At 42.9% G+C, this 17,639-nt stretch overlaps 1 non-coding gene across 1 annotated transcript; it reads right to left on the bottom strand.

The window, feature by feature from the left end:
- Nucleotides 1-1,409: 1,409 nt before the first annotated feature.
- Nucleotides 1,410-1,481, bottom strand: trnag-ucc. Its single transcript has one exon. It is a non-coding gene; the product is annotated as a tRNA-Gly (tRNA).
- Nucleotides 1,482-17,639: the final 16,158 nt, after the last annotated feature.

Genomic DNA, 17,639 nt, shown 5'->3' with positions numbered 1-17,639 from the left:
CAAGAAGTGTAGGTACTGGCACTGGCCAAAACTTGCGGATGTTATGAGCCACACCAAAGAACCTCAACAAATATTAAAAATATGGCCTAGACACAAAACTTGCCTATTTATTAAAGACAAGTATAAGGAATTGTGTTCAAGGCGCAGTTCAGTTGATGAAACATCACAGGCTTGAAGCAAAACACACTTTATTCTGACACTGTAATTAAAGTACAAAGAAACGAGAAAAGAATTCGAATAACTTTACCGTACTGGAATATTTGACGGAACAATAGATTATTGAACATCTTAGAAGCAACAGTCGCAACATAAAACCGTCCCATAAACACAGCTTTGCACAGGCACGTCAGTAAAATAGATTGTCGCACATGCAATTCTGGAGAAGGACTGTAACTAGAATTGCTCAAATTTACAGTTACGGTCCGCGTTATAGAAATAGGGAAAAACAGCACGTAGTTTGAGGGGACCATTAAGATCACTCTGAAGTTTCGTGTTGACCAGTCTGTGGGAACAATGATGGATCTGTAAAGAGTGAAATTCGACTGAATCCCAAGATTCTCCACATTGAATTCCATTTCACAGCCTTTTTGCTCAGTTCAGTAGCTGATGTCGAACTCCCGGCAGACTTTGTGTATCTTCCTCATTTCAAACGATGTAATGTGTTCTGTTCTGCGAATTCAACGTCCCACATCAATTCCACATCAGTGATATATTCCAGGAAAACAGTGGTGCAAAACAGAAGCTGAAGAATAAATCAAACAACCAGCTGAAGAATGACGGGACTGGAAACGTTAACTCTGCTTTGTTCCCAAGTCGTGTCAGTTTGAGTTTATGCAGCACTTCTCTTTTTGTTTATGAAAACTGCGGATACCAGAAGAAACATTTTGCGAAATGCATTTCGTACCAGGTGAGATTTTCAGTAAAACGGTTTTCCAACTCAACACTTTCAGTCAAGCATGTGCACACGATTTCTGTTGTACACATGTTTTACATCACAAACCATCCCTCCATCGGCCATTTGTTGCATCAAAGAAAGTCTGTCAAATTCGTCAGTCACGAACTTTATTAAAAATGCATGCTGACTCTTCTGGTTTCATCAATCAGTCCTTAAAGCTGTTTCAGTGATTATTTCCAAGTGCCAACGGGAGCAGTGTCTCACTTTTGAAAGAAAACAAAAACAATCCCTGTGTCTGAATTGACATTTGAAGAGAAATAGAAAGCTGGGGATACGCCGAGTAATACTGGCAGTTCACAGAAACCATCGACATGAGCATGAAAGCACCATCTGAAGGATTTGCTTCAATTTCACAGCGTGAAACACGCAGGTACATGCAGAGAAAGTGAACAAACAGATTGATGCATTATACCTTGGTGTTTACACGTTGAAATTCCGTCTAAAACGCACACAACGCGATGGCCAGGAATCGAACCCGGGTCAACTGCTTGGAAGGCAGCTATGCTAACCACTATATCACCATCGCCACGTTCACGTGGATGCCGTGACCCCCGAAGCATACTCAATTACGGCTCTGTGGAGGCGAATTCAATGCGGTTGAAATCAAAACAGAAAAACCTGGCAAAGATCAACAGATTTGGCGGCAGAGGCGTAAGAACTCTCACTTCAACAAACGCAATCACTGAACACTAAATGTTAACTCTGCCTTCTGCCCGCAGATGCTGCCGGAGAGCCTGTCTTTCTACTCATTTTTCTGTCGATTCTTTCAGATCTTCAGCGTCCGCGGTTCTTTGATTTAAACACAGCTGATGTTCAACCACAGAAAGGGATATTAACGTCAGCTCACAAGAATTCATTCTTACTGGCAGAGGTGAAGGAGCACCTAAAATCGCTGAGCGATCTGGGCAGTTGTAGACGTTTTGACCAGCAGTCCACAAGTTCAAACTGGTAATTGACACAGCACGCGCCTTCATGCTGCAACATTAAATATACAGACGATGGCAGTGGAGCTGAGAAAACAAGGTGTAGAGCTGGATGAACACAGAAGGTCAAGCAGCATCACAGGAGCAGGAAGGCTGACGTTTCGGGCCTAGACCCTTCTTCAGAAAAATTGCAGTGGAGCTGTAGCAGGCTGGAAGCTGTGCGATATTTTGAATAGGCAAGAGCAGTGTGTTCATGTGATAACATCCTACCAGTCTGTCTCATACGAGTGATAACTAGCAATAGATTCACTGAGGATTGAGGAGTTTGTGAAAGTAGCGGAGTGTCCCAATAGTTGTGCACCTGAGTCGCCAGCTCCCGTTCTGTTAGGAAGTATTCAGACTCCCAAAAAAGGTGCTTATCGCAGTAAGGCCGCTTTACCTGCCTTTATCATCGTTTGAATGAGAGCTGATGTTCGGAGGAATATCATTGCCAAATGATTCCTTTCCACTATATCAACAATTAACGTTGGTACGTGTGTCCTCCTCTAATTTGTAAACGTCATTGTCCCGGAGTGTAGGTACCTGTACTTGTCAAAATTTGAGGATGCTATGAGCCACATCAAAGACTCTCAACACGTACAAAAATATAGCCTAGACACAAAACTCGCCTATTTATTGAAGACAAGTGTAAGGAATCGTGTTCAAGACGCAGTTCAGTTGGTCAAAATTCACAGGCTTGAAGCAAAACACACTTTATTCTGACACTGTAATTAAAGTACAAAGAAACGAGAAAAGAATTGGAATAACTCAACTGTACTGGAATATTTGACGGAACAATAGATTATTGAACTGCTTAGCAGCAACAGTCCCAACATGAAACCGTCCCATTAACACAGCTTTCCAAAGGCACGTTCAGTAAAATAGATTGTGGCACATGCAATTCTGGAGAAGGACTGTAACTAGAATTGCTCAAATTTACATTTACGTTCCGCGTTATAGAAATAGGGGAAAACAGTACGTAGTTTGAGGGGACCGTTAAGATCTCTCTGAAGTTTCGTGTTGACCAGTCTGTGGAAAGAATGATGGATCTGTAAAGAGTGAAATTCGACTGAATCCCAAGATTCTCCAGATTGAATTACACTTCACGGCCTTTTTGCCCAGTTCAGTAGCTGATATCGAACTCGCTGCAGGCTTTGTGTATCTTCCTCATTTCAAACGATTAATATGTTCTGTTCTGCGAATTCAACGTCCTACATCAATTCCACATCGGTGATATATTCCAGGAAAACAGTGGAACAAAACAGAAGCTGAAGAATAAATCAAACAACTGTGGAACTTAACCAGCTGAAGAATGACGGGACTGGAAACGTTAACTCTGCTTTGTTCCCAAGTCGTGTCAGTTTGTGAGTTTATGCAGCACTTCTCTTTTTGTTTATGAAAACTGCGGATACCAGAAGAAACATTTTGCGAAATGCATTTCGTACCAGGTGAGATTTTCAGTAAAACGGTTTTCCAACTCAACTCTTTCAGTCAAGCATGTACACACGATTTCTGTTGTACATATGCTTTACATCACAAACCCTCCCTCCATCGGCCATTTGTTGCATCAAAGAAAGTCTGTCAAATTCATCATTCATGAACTTTATTAAAAATACATGCTGACTCTTCTGGTTTCATCAATCAGTCCTTAAAGCTGTTTCAGTGATTATTTCGGAGTGCCAACGGGAGCCGTGTCTCACTTTTGAAAGGAAACAAAAACAATCCCTGTGTCTGAATTGACATTTGAAGAGAAATAGAAAGCTGGGGATACGCCGCGTAATACTAGCATTTCACAGAAACCATCGACATGAGAATTAAAGCACAATCTGATGGATTTGCTTCAATTCCACAGCGTGAAACTTGCAGAGAAAAGTGAACAAACAATTTTATGCGTTACATCTTGGTGTTTACACTTTGAAATTCCGTCTAAAATGTTCGGAGTGCGATGGCCGGGAATCGAATGCGGGTTAACGTCTGGGAAGGCAGCTATGATAACCACCAAAACACCATCGCTATGTCCCCGCCGTGGCCGTGACCCCCGAAACATACTCAATTACGGCTCCATGGAGTCAAATTGAATGCGGTTGAAATCAAAACAGAAAAACCTGGCAAAGATCAACAGATTTGGCGACATAGGCGTGAGAACTCTCACTTCAACAAACGCAATCACTGAACACTAAATGTTAACTCTGCCTTCTGCCCGCAGATGCTGCCGGACCGCCTGGCTTTCTACTGATTTTTCCGTCTATTCTTTCAGACCTTCAACGTCCACCGTTCTTTGATTTAAACACAGCTGATGTTCAACCACAGAAAGGGGTATTAACGTCGGCTCACAAGAACTCATTCTTACTGGCAGAGGTGAAGGAACACCTAAAATCGCTGAGCGATCTAGGCAGTTGTAGACGTGTTGACCAGCAGTCCACAAGTTCAAACTGGTAATTGCCACAGCACGCGCCTTCATGCTGCAACATTAAATATACAGACGATGGCAGTGGAGCTGAGAAAACAAGGTGTAGAGCTGGATGAACACAGAAGGTCAAGCAGCATCACAGGAGCAGGAAGGCTGACGTTTCGGGCCTAGACCCTTCTTCAGAAAAATTGCAGTGGAGCTGTAGCAGGCTGGAAGCTGTGCGACATTTTGAATAGGCAAGAGCAGTGTGTTCATGTGATAACATCCTACCAGTCTGTCTCATACGAGTGATTCCTGGCAATAGATTCACTGAGGATTGAGGAGTTTGTGAACGTAGCGGAGTGTCCCAAATGTTGTGTACCTGACTCGCCATCTCCCGTTCTGTTAGGGAGGATTCCGACTCCCGGGAAATGTGTTGATCGCAGTCAGCCCGCTTTACCTGCCTTTATCATCATTAGAATGATAGCTGATAGTCAGAGGAATATCATTGCCAAATGATTCCTTTCCAATATATCAACAATTAAGGTGTGTATGTGTGTCCTCCTCTATTCTGTAAACGTCATTGTCCCGAAGCGTAGGTACCTGTACTGTCCAAAATTTGAGGATGTTATGAGCCACATCAAAGACGCTCAACGCATATTAAAAATATGGCCTAGACACAAAACTTGCCTGTTTATTAAATACAAGTATAAGGAATTGTGTTCAAGACGCAGTTCAGTTGGTCAAACTTCACAGGCTTGAAGCAAAACACACTTTATTCTGACACTGTAATTAAAGTACAAAGAAACGAGAAAAGAATCGGAGTAACGACTCTATTGGAATACTTAACGGAACAATAGATTATTTATCTACTCAGCAGCAACAGTCACAACAAAAAACCGTCCCATAAACACATAAACCGTCCCATAAACACTCCCATAAACATAGATTGTCGCATATGCAATTCTGGAGAAGGACTGTAACTAGAAATGCTCAAATTTACACTTACGTTCCGCATGATAGAAATAGGGCAAAACAGTGCGTAGTTTGAGGTGACCGTTAAGATCTCTCTGGAGGTTCGTGTTGACCAGTCTGTGGAAAGAATGATGGATCTGTAAAGAGTGAAATCCGACTGAATCCCAAGATTCTCCAGATTGAATTCCATTTCACAGCTTTTCTGCCCACTTCAGTAGTTGACGTCGAATTCCCTGCAGACTTTGTGTATCTTCCTCATTTCAAACGATTAATGTGTTTTGTTCTGCGAATTCAACGTCCTACATCAATTCCACATCAGTGATATATTCCAGGAAAACAGGGGAGCACAACAGAAGCTAAAGGGTAAATCAAACAACTGTGGAACTTCACCAGCTGAAGAATGACGGGACTGGAAACGTTAACTCTGCTTTCTTCCCAAGTCCTGTCAGTTTGTGAGTTTATGCAGAAATTCTGTTGTTTTTTAATGAACCCTGTGGAATTCAAAAGAACATTTTGCGATATGCGGTCTTGTACCAGGTGAGATCTTCAGAAAAACGGCTTTCCAATTGAAATCTTTCAGCCAGGCATGTGCACACGATTTCTATTGTCCATTTGATTTGCATCACAAACCCTCCCTCCATCGGCCTTTTGTTGCATCAAAGAAAGTCTGTCAAATTCGTCAGTCACGAACTTTATTAAAAATGCATGCTGACTCTTCTGGTTTCATCAATCAGTCCTTAAAGCTGTTTCAGTGATTTACGAGTGCCAACGGGAGCAGTTTCTCACTTTTGAAAGAAAACAAAAACAATCCCTGTGTTGGAATTGACATTTGAACGAGAAATGGGAAGCAGAATAGGAAAAATCTTGGGAGATGTTGAATAATACTGCGCGTTTCATAGATTGAATGAGTCATAAAGATTTACATCATGGAGATAGTCCCTTTGGTCCAACTCATCCATCCCAACCAGATATCCTAAATAAATCTAGTCCCATTGTTAGCTTTTGGCACAGTAAACCTTTCCTACTCATTTGTTCATCCAAATGCCATTTAAATGCTGTAATTGTCCCTATCACCACCACTTCCTCTGGCAGTTCATTCCATACACACCAGCGTCTGAGTGAATAAAGTGCCCCATAAGTCTCTTTTAAATCTTTCCCCTCTCGCGTTAAACCTATGCCCTCTAGTTTTGGACTCCCCTACCTTGGGGGAGAATATCTTGACCCCTCACCCTATGCCTGCCCCTCATGATTTTGTAAACATCTATAAGGTCACCCCTTAGCCTTCAATGCTCAAAGGACAATTGTCCCAATCAATTCAGCCTCTCCCTATAGCTCAAACCCTCCAACCATAACAACATCCTTGTAAATCTTTTCTGCACCTTTTCAAGTTTAACAACATCTTTCCTATAGCAGGGAGACCTGAACTGAACGCAGTATTCCAGAAGTGGCCTAACCAATGTCCTGTACAGTTGCAACATGACTTCCCAACTCCTATACTCAATGTACTGGCCAATTAAGGCAAGGGTACCACACACCTTCTTCACTTCCCTGTCTACGTGTGACTCCACTTTCATGGAACCATCAGCTTGCACTTCAGGGTCTCTTTGTTCAACACTCCCCACGTCCTTACCATTAAGTGCATAAGTTCTGCCTTGACTTGCCCTCCCAAAACATAGCACCTCACATCTATCTAGACTAAATTCTATCTGCTGCTCCTCGGCCCATCTGATCGAGGTCCCATTGTACTCTAAGGTAACTCTCTTCGCTGTTCATTACACCACCAATTTTGTTTCATCTTGCAAACTTAGTAATCACACCTCCTATATTCACATCCCAACTGTTTTATATAAATGACTATGGACCCAGCACCAATCCTTGCAGCACACTGCAGGTCACAGCCTCAAGTCTGAAAAGCAACCCTCCACCACTACCCTCTGTCTCCTACCTTCGAGCCAAGTTTGTATCCAATTGGCTAGCTCTCCCTGTGTTCCATATGACCTAACCTTTCTAACCAGTCTACCACATGGAACCTTGTCAAACATTTTACTGAAGTCCGTACAGACAACATCTACCAATCTGCCTTCATCAACCCTCTTCATCACTTCTTCAAAAATCTCAATCAAGTTAATGAGACATAATTTTCCATGCACAATGCTGTGTTCACTATCCCTAACAGACCTTGCCTTTCCAAATATATATAATAGCAGATTACATATCTCTGCTGAGACATTAAGAATAATTTAACCATCAATAAAATATATTTTGAGACTCAGGATTTTCGTGACCAAAACAATCCTAATTTAACAAAAGAGGACAGTTGGTTTGCAGCGCCCAACTTTCATTTTAGTTGACACATTTTTAAGGGTTATATTTCAGTTCTATTGGTCAGTTAACGAATCAGGCAATTTGAATGAATATTTAAAAAGAGACATCCACATGTTAAATATGACTGGGTTTTTGGGCCATGACTCAGCTGCCCATGACTCAGACTCAACTGACTCTCTTAATCATGCGGTGAGATACAAACAAATGCTTCCTCTCCACCCAAAGCCTGGACACTCAGAGGTGCCCAACACAGCAGCTTCCCAGCGGTGGTCACAATGGAACTGTTCAAACCCAAATTGCTTTCTCTTCCACCAGCCACTGAACAAGCTCAGCCAACAGCTGCTGGCAAACCTACCTATTCGTTTCTTCCACATTTACCTCTGGCCCGAGTTCACAGCCTTACTGGGTGGATATGGGATCGTTCAGCTTTGAGATGAAACAGTTATGGTAACCAGCAGTGCAGATGATGTATCAAAACAGAAAAAGAAATGAGAGAGAGGTAGAAATAAAACCATTGAACTTGGAAGGACACAGTCATGGAATTGAGTTATAGCTGGAAAGAATTTAACAAAAATGCAGGAAAAGTTTAAGGGCAGAGACTGGAAAGGAAAATAAAGTTGTAAAAACTTTGATGAAAGAAAAGTGACATTGAACATGTAGAGAAGGACCTGGTTGAATACTTATTGTATTGGACACCTGTTATTCCTAATGGTGACACAGAGCATAGACTGAACTCTATGTCATTAACACTACCCAACAATGAGCCACAATGGGAACAAAAAGGGAGCAGGTCCATTTTGATACCTGGGCATTCATAAGACTCCAGTCCTGGGACGTGATGGCTCTTTAACTGCTCTGTGAGAGCTAGAAAGTATGGATAAACACCACCAGTCACCTCCAATCCAGAAGTCCAGAATTCGGCAGGTAAATAAAAAGTCTCACCATCTTGAAACACTGTCTCCACATTCAGGCCATAGGTGGCACACGTTTCTTAGTAGGTGCATCGCTTCAGATTGTTGGAAACTTTCCGGGCCCTGGCGGTGTCGATCACACGTGGATTCGAGACACTGAAGGCATGTTGCATTCCAACCATTGCATTTCACAGAAACCACCCCCTTGAGAAGCAAAGAGAAATTTGATGGATCTGTTTTAATTCCACACAGTGAAACAGGTATGTACTTGCAGAGGAAGTAAACAAACAATCTCATGCTTTTCATCTTGAGGTTTACACGTTCAAATTCGGTCTAAAAATCGCAACACTGCGATGACCAGGAATCAACCCAGGTCAACTGCTTGGAAGGCAGCTCTGCTCACCACGAGCTCACCATCACTGCGGCAGGCGAGCGCCGGTGACTCCCAAAACATTCTCCATGACGGCTCTATGGGGAGAAATTGAACGCGGTTGAAATCAAAACAGAAATAACTGGCAAAGCTCAACACGTCTGGCAGCATCGGCGTGAGAACTCTCACTTCGACAACGGCAATCACTGAAGCCTAAATGTTATTTCTGCCTTCTGCCCGCAGATGAGGCCGGACCGGCTGGGTTTCCACAGTTTTTTCTGTCTATTCATTCAGATCTTCAGTGTCCACGGTTCTTTGATTTACACACAGCTGATGTTCAACCACCGAAAGGGATATTAACGTCAGCTCACAAGAACTCATTCGTACAAGCAGATGTGAAGGAATATCTTAAATCCCAGAGCGATCTGGGTAGCTGTAGAAGTTTTGACAAGCAGTCCACAAGTTCAAACTGGTAGCTGACACAGCACGTGCCTTCATGCTGGAACATTAAATATATAGACGATGGCAGCAGAACTGAAGCAGGGTGGAAGCTGTGCGATATTTTGAATATGTAAGAGCAGTGTGTTCATGAGATAACATCCTACGAGTCTGTCTCATATGAGTGCTTACTGGCAATAGATTCACTGACGATTGAGGAGTTTGTGAACGGAGCGGATTGACCCAATGGTTGTGTACCCGACTCGCCAGCTCCCGTTCTGTTAGGTAGGATTCAGTCTCCCGGGAAAGGTGCTGACCGCACTTAGGCCGCTTTACCTGCCTTCATCATCGGGTGAATGATAGCTGATGGTCGGAAGAATATCATTGCCAAATGACTCCTGTCCGATGTATCAGCAATTAATGTGTGCATGTGTGTCCTCCTCTAATCTGTAAACGTCATTGTCCAGAAGTGTGGGTGCCTGTATTGGCGAGAAATTTAGGATGTTATGAGCCAGACCAAAGACCCTCAATATATATTAAGAAGTTGGCCTGGACATAAACCTTGTCTTTTTTTTAAAGACAAGTGTAAGGATTTGTGTTCAAGATGTAATCCGGTTTGTCAAACTACCAGGCTTGAAGCAAAACACACTTTATTCTTACACAAACAGAAGCTGCTCGAAGCTCAGCTGCTCTGGCAGCATAGGAACATAAGAACTAGGAGCAGGAGTAGGCCATCTGGCCCCTCGAGCCTGCCCCGCCATTTAATAAGATCATGGCTGATCTTTTTGAGACTCAGCTCCACTTACCCGCCCACTCACCATAACCCTTAATTCTTTTATTGTTCAAAAATTTATCTAGCCTTGCCTTCAAAGCATCTGTGAAGAAATAATCAGAGTTATTTTTTCTGGTCGGGTAACCCTTTCTCAACCTGAGCCAAAATGTTAACTCTGATTTTTCCTTCACACATGCTGCCAGGCCAGCTGAGCTTCCAGCAACTTCTGTTTTTTTGCTTCTTGATTTACAGCATCCGCAGTTCTTTCAGTTTTTATTACACTTTATTTTTATACTACCATCAAAATAGAAAGGCATTGGAATCACTTAACTCTATTGGAATACTCAACAGAATAATAGATTTTTTAATTACTAAGCAGTGACAGTTCCAAGATACGAACATCCCAAAACATAGCTTTGCAAATGCAAATCAATGAAATAGATTGTCTCACATGCAGTCCCTGAGAAGGACTGTAACTAGAATTGCTCAAATTTGAGTTTACATTCCGTGTTATAGAAATAGGGCAAAACAGTATGCAGTTTGAGGGAACCATTAAGATCTCTCTGAAGTTTCATGTTGACCAGTCTGTAGAAAGGATGATTGATCTGTAAAGAGTGATCTCCTACTGAATCCCAAGATTCTCCAGATTGAACTCTATTTCACAGCATTTCTGCCCAGTTCACCAGCTGATGTTGATTTCCCTGTGGACTGTACAAAGCTCTCTCATTCTGAATGATTAATGCTTTCTGTTCTGCAAATTCAATGTACTGCATCAATTTCACATCAGTGATATATACCAGGAAAACAGGGGACCACTTCTGAAGCCTGAAGATAAATCAAAGAACTTTGGAATGTCACCAGCTAAAGAATCACGGGACTGGAAACATTAACTTCCACAAGTTATGTCATATTCTGAGTTTGTCCAGAATTTGTTTTCTTATTTATGAACCTTGAGGAAACCAAATGAAAACTTTGAAAAAACCAGCTTTGAACCAAGTTAGATCTTCAGACTGACAGTGATCTATTTCAATCAGGCACATATGCTCAACTCTTGGTTTCCATTTGATCTATATCACAAACGTTCCTTCCTTTGGTCACTTTGGTCAATGAAATTCTGTTTAGCTCATCAGATACGACCTTCCTTTTAAATTGCCCATGCTGACTCTCCTGGTTTAATTAATTAGTCTTTAAAGCAACTTCTGTGATTATTTCAGATTCCCAAAGTGTGCAGTATGTGACAAAATACTGGAGATCACAGTAGTCCTGACAGCATCCATGGAGAGAGAACAAGCTAATATTTCGAATCTAGATGACTTGTGAAATGTGGAGGAGACAGCATTAATGCTAGTAGGGGCATTGGGTGGGAAGGGTGTGGCAGTGGTTGGTTGTACAGTGCTGGTGGAGAAATGACATTGATAGTTCAGATTAAATGATCGGAATGTGAGAATCACAGAACAATGTTGTGTTAACTGCCAGACCTGAAAGAACAGATGGTCCCACTGCAGTGGATGGCGGGGAGAGGAGATATGGTCACAGAGAATGTAACAAGTAAAGCTGAAAGAAAGAGAAGAAATGGGAGTTGGTTCACAATTTGAAATTGTTGAACTCAGTGTTAAGTCCACAATGCTGTAAAGTGCCCAGTCTGAAGATGAGATGTTGTTCCTTCAGTTTATACTTTGATTCAGTGGAACACTGCCACATGCCAAGGACAAACAAGTGGACATGCGAGTAGAACGCTGTGTTAAAATGACTGGCTACGGAAAGGTTAGGGTCATGCTTGCGCATAGACCAATGTATTCTGTAAAGTGGTCAACCAGTCTGCATTTGGTTTTATCATTATAGACCAGAACTCATTGGGTACAATGAATACAATACACAAGATTGGAGGAGGTACAGGTGAAATTCTGCCTCACCTGAAAAGACTGTTTAGGCCCTTTGATGGCGAGCAGGGAAGAGGTGAAGGGGAGGGTATTGCACCTTCTGCAGTTACACAAAAAGGTGCTGTGGAGAGTGAAGTTGATATTGGTGGTTGTGGAATGAACTAGGTTGTCCTGGAGGGAATATTCCCTGCAAAATGCAGATGGGGGAGTGAAGGGAAAGTATTTTTAGTGTTGGCATTCTGCTAGAGTTGTTTGAAATAGCAGAGAATGATCCTTTGAATGCTGAGGCTGGTGGAATGGAAAGTGAAAATGAGGGGAACCTGATTATGTTGTTGGTAGTGATGGGAAAGGGCAAAGGCGAAAGTATGGGTGTTAGGTCAGATGAGAGTGAGGGCCCTGTCACCCACAGTGGTTTGGAAACCATAGTCATGGAAAGGAGCAAGCCATGTCAGCCGTGCTGTTTTGGAAGGTGGCATCATCCAAACAAATGCGACGTTGGTAAAAGAACTGGGAGAACGGGATGGAGTCCTTGCATGATGTCAGGTGTGATGGGCTGTAGTGAAGGTAGCTTTGAGAGTTAGTGGCTTTGTAGTTGATGGCAATGGACAGTTTATTCCCCAAAATGGATACATAGAGGCCAAGGAAATGGGAGGGAAGTGCAGGAAATGGATGATGTGAAAGTTAGAGAGGGGTGGAAATTGGAGGCAAAATGAACAAATTTTTAAAGGTCGTGGTGGGAGCATGAAATGACACTGAAGCAGACCTTGATGTACAGAGAGAAAGACTTGTGGGAGGGGCCAGTGTAGGACTGGAACAAGGATTGTTCCACATACCCCATAAAAAGGCGGGCATATCTGGGACCCTATGGGTGACCATAGCCATTCCTTTGACTTGGCAGAAGTGAGATGAATTGCAGGAGAAATTGTTCAGTGAGAGAACAACTTCAGCCAATTGGAGGAGAATGGTGGTGGATGGGGAGTGTTCAGGCCTCTGGTCAAGGAAGAAGCCACAGAACCCATTCTAGTGGGGAATGGAGGTATGGAGGGATTGGACCTCTATGGTCAACGAGAGGCAGTTAGGACCAGGGAAATGGAAATTGTCAATATGGTGGAGGGCATTAGAGGTTTTACGAATGGAGGTGGGCAGAGTCTGTGCGAGTTGAGGTAGGATGGAATCAAGGTAGGAGGAAATGACGTCGGTGGGGCAGGAACAGGCTAATATGACAGGCCTACTAGGGCAGTCTGGTTTGGGGATTTTGGGAAAGAGGTAGAAGCGGGCTATCCAGGATTGGGAGACAACTAGGTTTGCAGCAGTGGAGTGATGGTCTCCGGAGGTAATGGTTTTGGAGACAGTCCTGGTATATGTCACTTTTTGATCAACAAAACAATCCCTATGCTGGAATCAACTTTTAAATGAGAAATGGGAAGCAGCACAGGGGAAAGCTTCAGTGATGCCGAGTAATGCTGGCTGGTTCCACACAGCAACTCACAGAAATCATCGTCATGAAAAGCAGGAACAATTTGATGGATCTGCTTTTCCACAGAATGAAATGCATGTGTACTTTCAGAGCAAGTGAATGAACAACCCCGTGCATTTCGTCTTGTGGTTTAAAATTGGCCAGGAATCAAACCAAGGCCAATTGCTTGGAGGCAGCTATGCTTACTGATATAACACCATCACTGTGTGCCAAAATGTCACACAATCCCTAAACAGACTTGACAAGATCCTTCTCATGACAAATTCAATGGGGTTGAAATTGCTGGTGAAAGTCAACAGGTCTGGCATTAGAACTCTTTGGTTTTGAAGAAGAGTCACCAGACTCAAAACATTAACTCTGCTTTAACCCCTGGAAGAGAGTGCAAATGCTAAGAGTGGAGCTAAGTGTTTGGATTTCAGAGTATAATTCTTAATCTTTTGCATTGTTAAGTCACCTTTTATTTACTCATGAAAAGTCCTTTGCTCTGATATTGCCTCTTCAGAGTCAGCTGTCAGAGTGCCAGTATCCCTGACACGTCTGTTTTTATCTGTTTTATATGTTAGGCAGGGGTCCCTGATTGGACCAGATTAACAGTCTGACCTTGTTCCAATCACTACAGAGACGTTCAAAGAAGCAGTGCAGAAGTTTAGACAGCTTTGCTGAAAGCATGGTGCTTAATGTTGATACTGTTTAAAATACAAAAGATGGCAGATGAGCAGATGAGGCGGGGTGGAAGCTGGGCGATATTTAGAATGTGCAAGTACAGCGTTATAACACTCTGACAATCTAATATCAGTCATTCCTGGTACTGAATTCACTTGGGGTAAAGAGTCAGTGAACGGAGAAGAGTGTCCCTGTTGTTCTGCTCTCGTTCTGTTAGTGAGGACTCAGTCTCCTAGAAAAAGTGCTGTCCGAATTCTGATGGATTCCTGGCCTCTATCATTGGATGAACTGACAGCTGAAGGTCTGATGGATATCATCCTCAAATGATTCATGAGTGTGTCTTCTAATCTGTAAACATTATTGATCAGGAGCACAGGGACTTTTGTTGGCCGAAATTCAGGACTCGGACCAGATATGTTCAAATTTACATTTACTCTCAGTGTTACAGAAGCAGGACAATATGTGGCTTGAAGGGACAATTAAGATCTCTCCGTAGTTTCATGTTGACCAATCTGTAGAAAGGATGATAGATCTGTAAACAGTGATCTCCTACTGAATCCCACCATTCTCCAGATAGAACTCCATTTCACAGCATTTTTGCTCAGCTGACCAGCTGATTTAAATCTTCCTGCAGTCTATGGATAATCTTCCCACTACTAAGAATTAATGTTTATGTCATCTATAAATTCAATGTCCTATTTGATTTGATTTGCTTTGATTTATTGAAGTCACGTGTACCTAAGCACAGTGAAAAGCTTTGTTTGTGAGCAGTAGAACATAGAACATAGAACATTACAGCACAGTACAGGCCCTTCGGCCCTCGATGTTGCACCGACCTGTGAAACCAATCTGAAGCCCATCTAACCTACACTATTCCATTATCATCCATATGTTTATCCAATGACCATTTAAATGCCCTTAAAGTTGGCGAGTCTACTACTGTTGCAGGCAGGGCATTCCACACCCTTACTACTCTCTGAGTAAAGAACCTACCTCTGACATCTGTCCTATATCTGTCACCCCTCAATTTAAAGCTATGTCCCCTCGTGCTAGCCATCACCATCTGAGGAAAAAGGCTTTCACTGTCCACCCTATCTAATCCTCTGATCATCTTGTATGTCTCTATTAAGTCACCTCTTAACCTTCTTCTCCCTAATGAAAACAGCCTCAAGTCCCTCGGCCTTTCCTCATAAGACCTTCCCTCCATACCAGGCAACATCCTGGTAAATCTCCTCTGCACCCTTTCCAATGCTTCCACATCCTTCCTATAATGCAGTGACCAGAAAAGTACGCAGTACTCCAAGTGCAGCCGCACCAGAGTTTTGTACAGCTGCAACATGACCTCATGGCTCCGAAACTCAATCCCTCTACCAATAAAACCTAACACACCGTACGCCTTCTTAACAAACCTATCAATCTGGGTGGCAACCTTCAGTGATCTATGCACATGGACACCGAGATCTCTCTGCTCATCCACACTACCAAGAATCTTACCATTAGCCCAGTACTCTGTATTCCTGTTACTCCTTCCAAAGTGAATCACCTCACACTTTTCTGCATTAAACTCCATTTGCCATCTCTCAGCCCAGCTCTGCAGCTTATCTATGTCCCTCTGTAACCTGCAACATCCTTCCGCACTATCCACAACTCCACCGACTTTAGTGTCATCCGCAAATTTACTAACCCATCCTTCTACGCCCTCATCCAGTCATTTATAAAAATGACAAACATCAGTGGCCCCAAAATAGATCCTTGCGGTACACCACTAGTAACTGAACTCCAAGATGAACATTTCCAATCGACCACCACCCTCTGTCTTCTTACAGTTAGCCAATTTCTGATCCAAACCGCTAAATCACCCTCAATTCCACGCCTCCGTATTTTCTGCAATAGCCTACCGTGGGGAACCTTATCAAACGCTTTACTGAAATCCATATATACCACATCAACCGCTTTACCTTCATCCACCTGTTTGGTCACCTTCTCAAAGAACTCAATAAGGTTTGTGAGGCACGACCTACCCTTCACAAAACCATGTTGACTATCCCTAATCAAATTATTCCTTTCTAGATGATTATAAATCCTATCTCTTATAATCCTTTCCAACACTTTACCCACAATCGAAGTAAGGCTCACTGGTCTATAATTACCAGGGTTGTCTCTACTCCCCTTCTTGAACAAGGGGACAACATTTGCTATCCTCCAGTCTTCTGGCACTATTCCTGTAGACAATGACGACATAAAGATCAAAGCCAAAGGCTCTGCAATCTCCTCCCTAGCTTCCCAGAGAATCCTAGGATAAATTCTATCCGGCCCAGGGGACTTATCTATTTTCACACTTTCCAGAATTGCTAACACTTCCTCCTTATGAACCTCAATCCCGTCTAGTCTAATAGCCTGTATCTCAGTATTCTCCTTGACAACCTTGACTGGCCCTAATCTTACTCTAGTCATTCTTTTATTCCTGACATACCCATAGAAAGCTTTAGGTTTTCCTTGATCCTTCCTGCCAAAGACTTCTCATGTCCCCTCCTGGCTCTTCTTAGCTCTCTCTTTAGGTTCTTCCTGGCTAACTTGTAACTCTTAAGCACCCTCACTGAGCCTTCACGCCTCATCTCTACATAAGCCTCCTTCTTCCTCTTAACAAGAGATTCAACTTCTTTAGTAAACCACGGTTCCCTCGCTCGACCACTTCCTCCCTGCCTGAAGGTACATACTTATCAAGGACATGCAGTAGCTGTTCCTTGAACAAGCTCCACATTTCAATTGTGCCCAGCCCCTGCAGTTTCCTTCTCCATCCTATGCATCCTAAATCTTGCCTAATTGCCTCATAATTGCCTTTCCCCCAGCTATAACTCTTGCCCTGCGGTATATACCTATCCCTTTCTATCGTTAAAGTAAACGTAACCGAATTGTGGTCACTATCACTAAAGTGCTCACCTACCTCCAAATCTAACACCTGGCCTGGTTCATTACCGAGTACCAAATCCAATGTGGCCTCACCTCTTGTTGGCCTATCTACATACTGTGTCAGGAAACCCTCCTGCACACATTGGACAAAAACTGACCCATCTAAAGTACTCGAACTATAGCGTTTCCAGTCAATATTTGGAAAGTTAAAGTCCCCCATAACAATTACCCTGTTACTTTCGCTCCTCTCCAGAATCATCTTTGCAATCCTTTCCTCTACTTCTCTGGAACTTTTCAGAGGCCTATAGAAAACTCCCAACAGGGTGACCTCTCCTGTTTCTAACCTCAGCCCATACTACCTCAGCAGACGAGTCCTCATCAAACGTCCTTTCTGCCACCGTAATACTGTCCTTGACTTACAATGCCACACCTCCCCCTTTTTTACCACCTTCCCTGATCTTACTGAAACATCTAAACCCCGGAACCTGCAACAACCATTCCTGTCCCTGCTCTATCCATGTCTCCGAAATGGCCACAACATTGAAGTCCCAGGTACCAACCCATGCTGCAAGTTCACCCACCTTATTCCAGATGCTCCTGACGTTGAAGTAG

This window comes from Rhincodon typus, chromosome 32, assembly GCF_021869965.1.
Source record: "Rhincodon typus isolate 14 chromosome 32, sRhiTyp1.1, whole genome shotgun sequence".
NCBI lineage: Eukaryota > Metazoa > Chordata > Chondrichthyes > Orectolobiformes > Rhincodontidae > Rhincodon > Rhincodon typus.
Note: the sequence above shows the minus strand (reverse complement) of the source record. Positions and strands in the feature narration are given on the sequence as shown.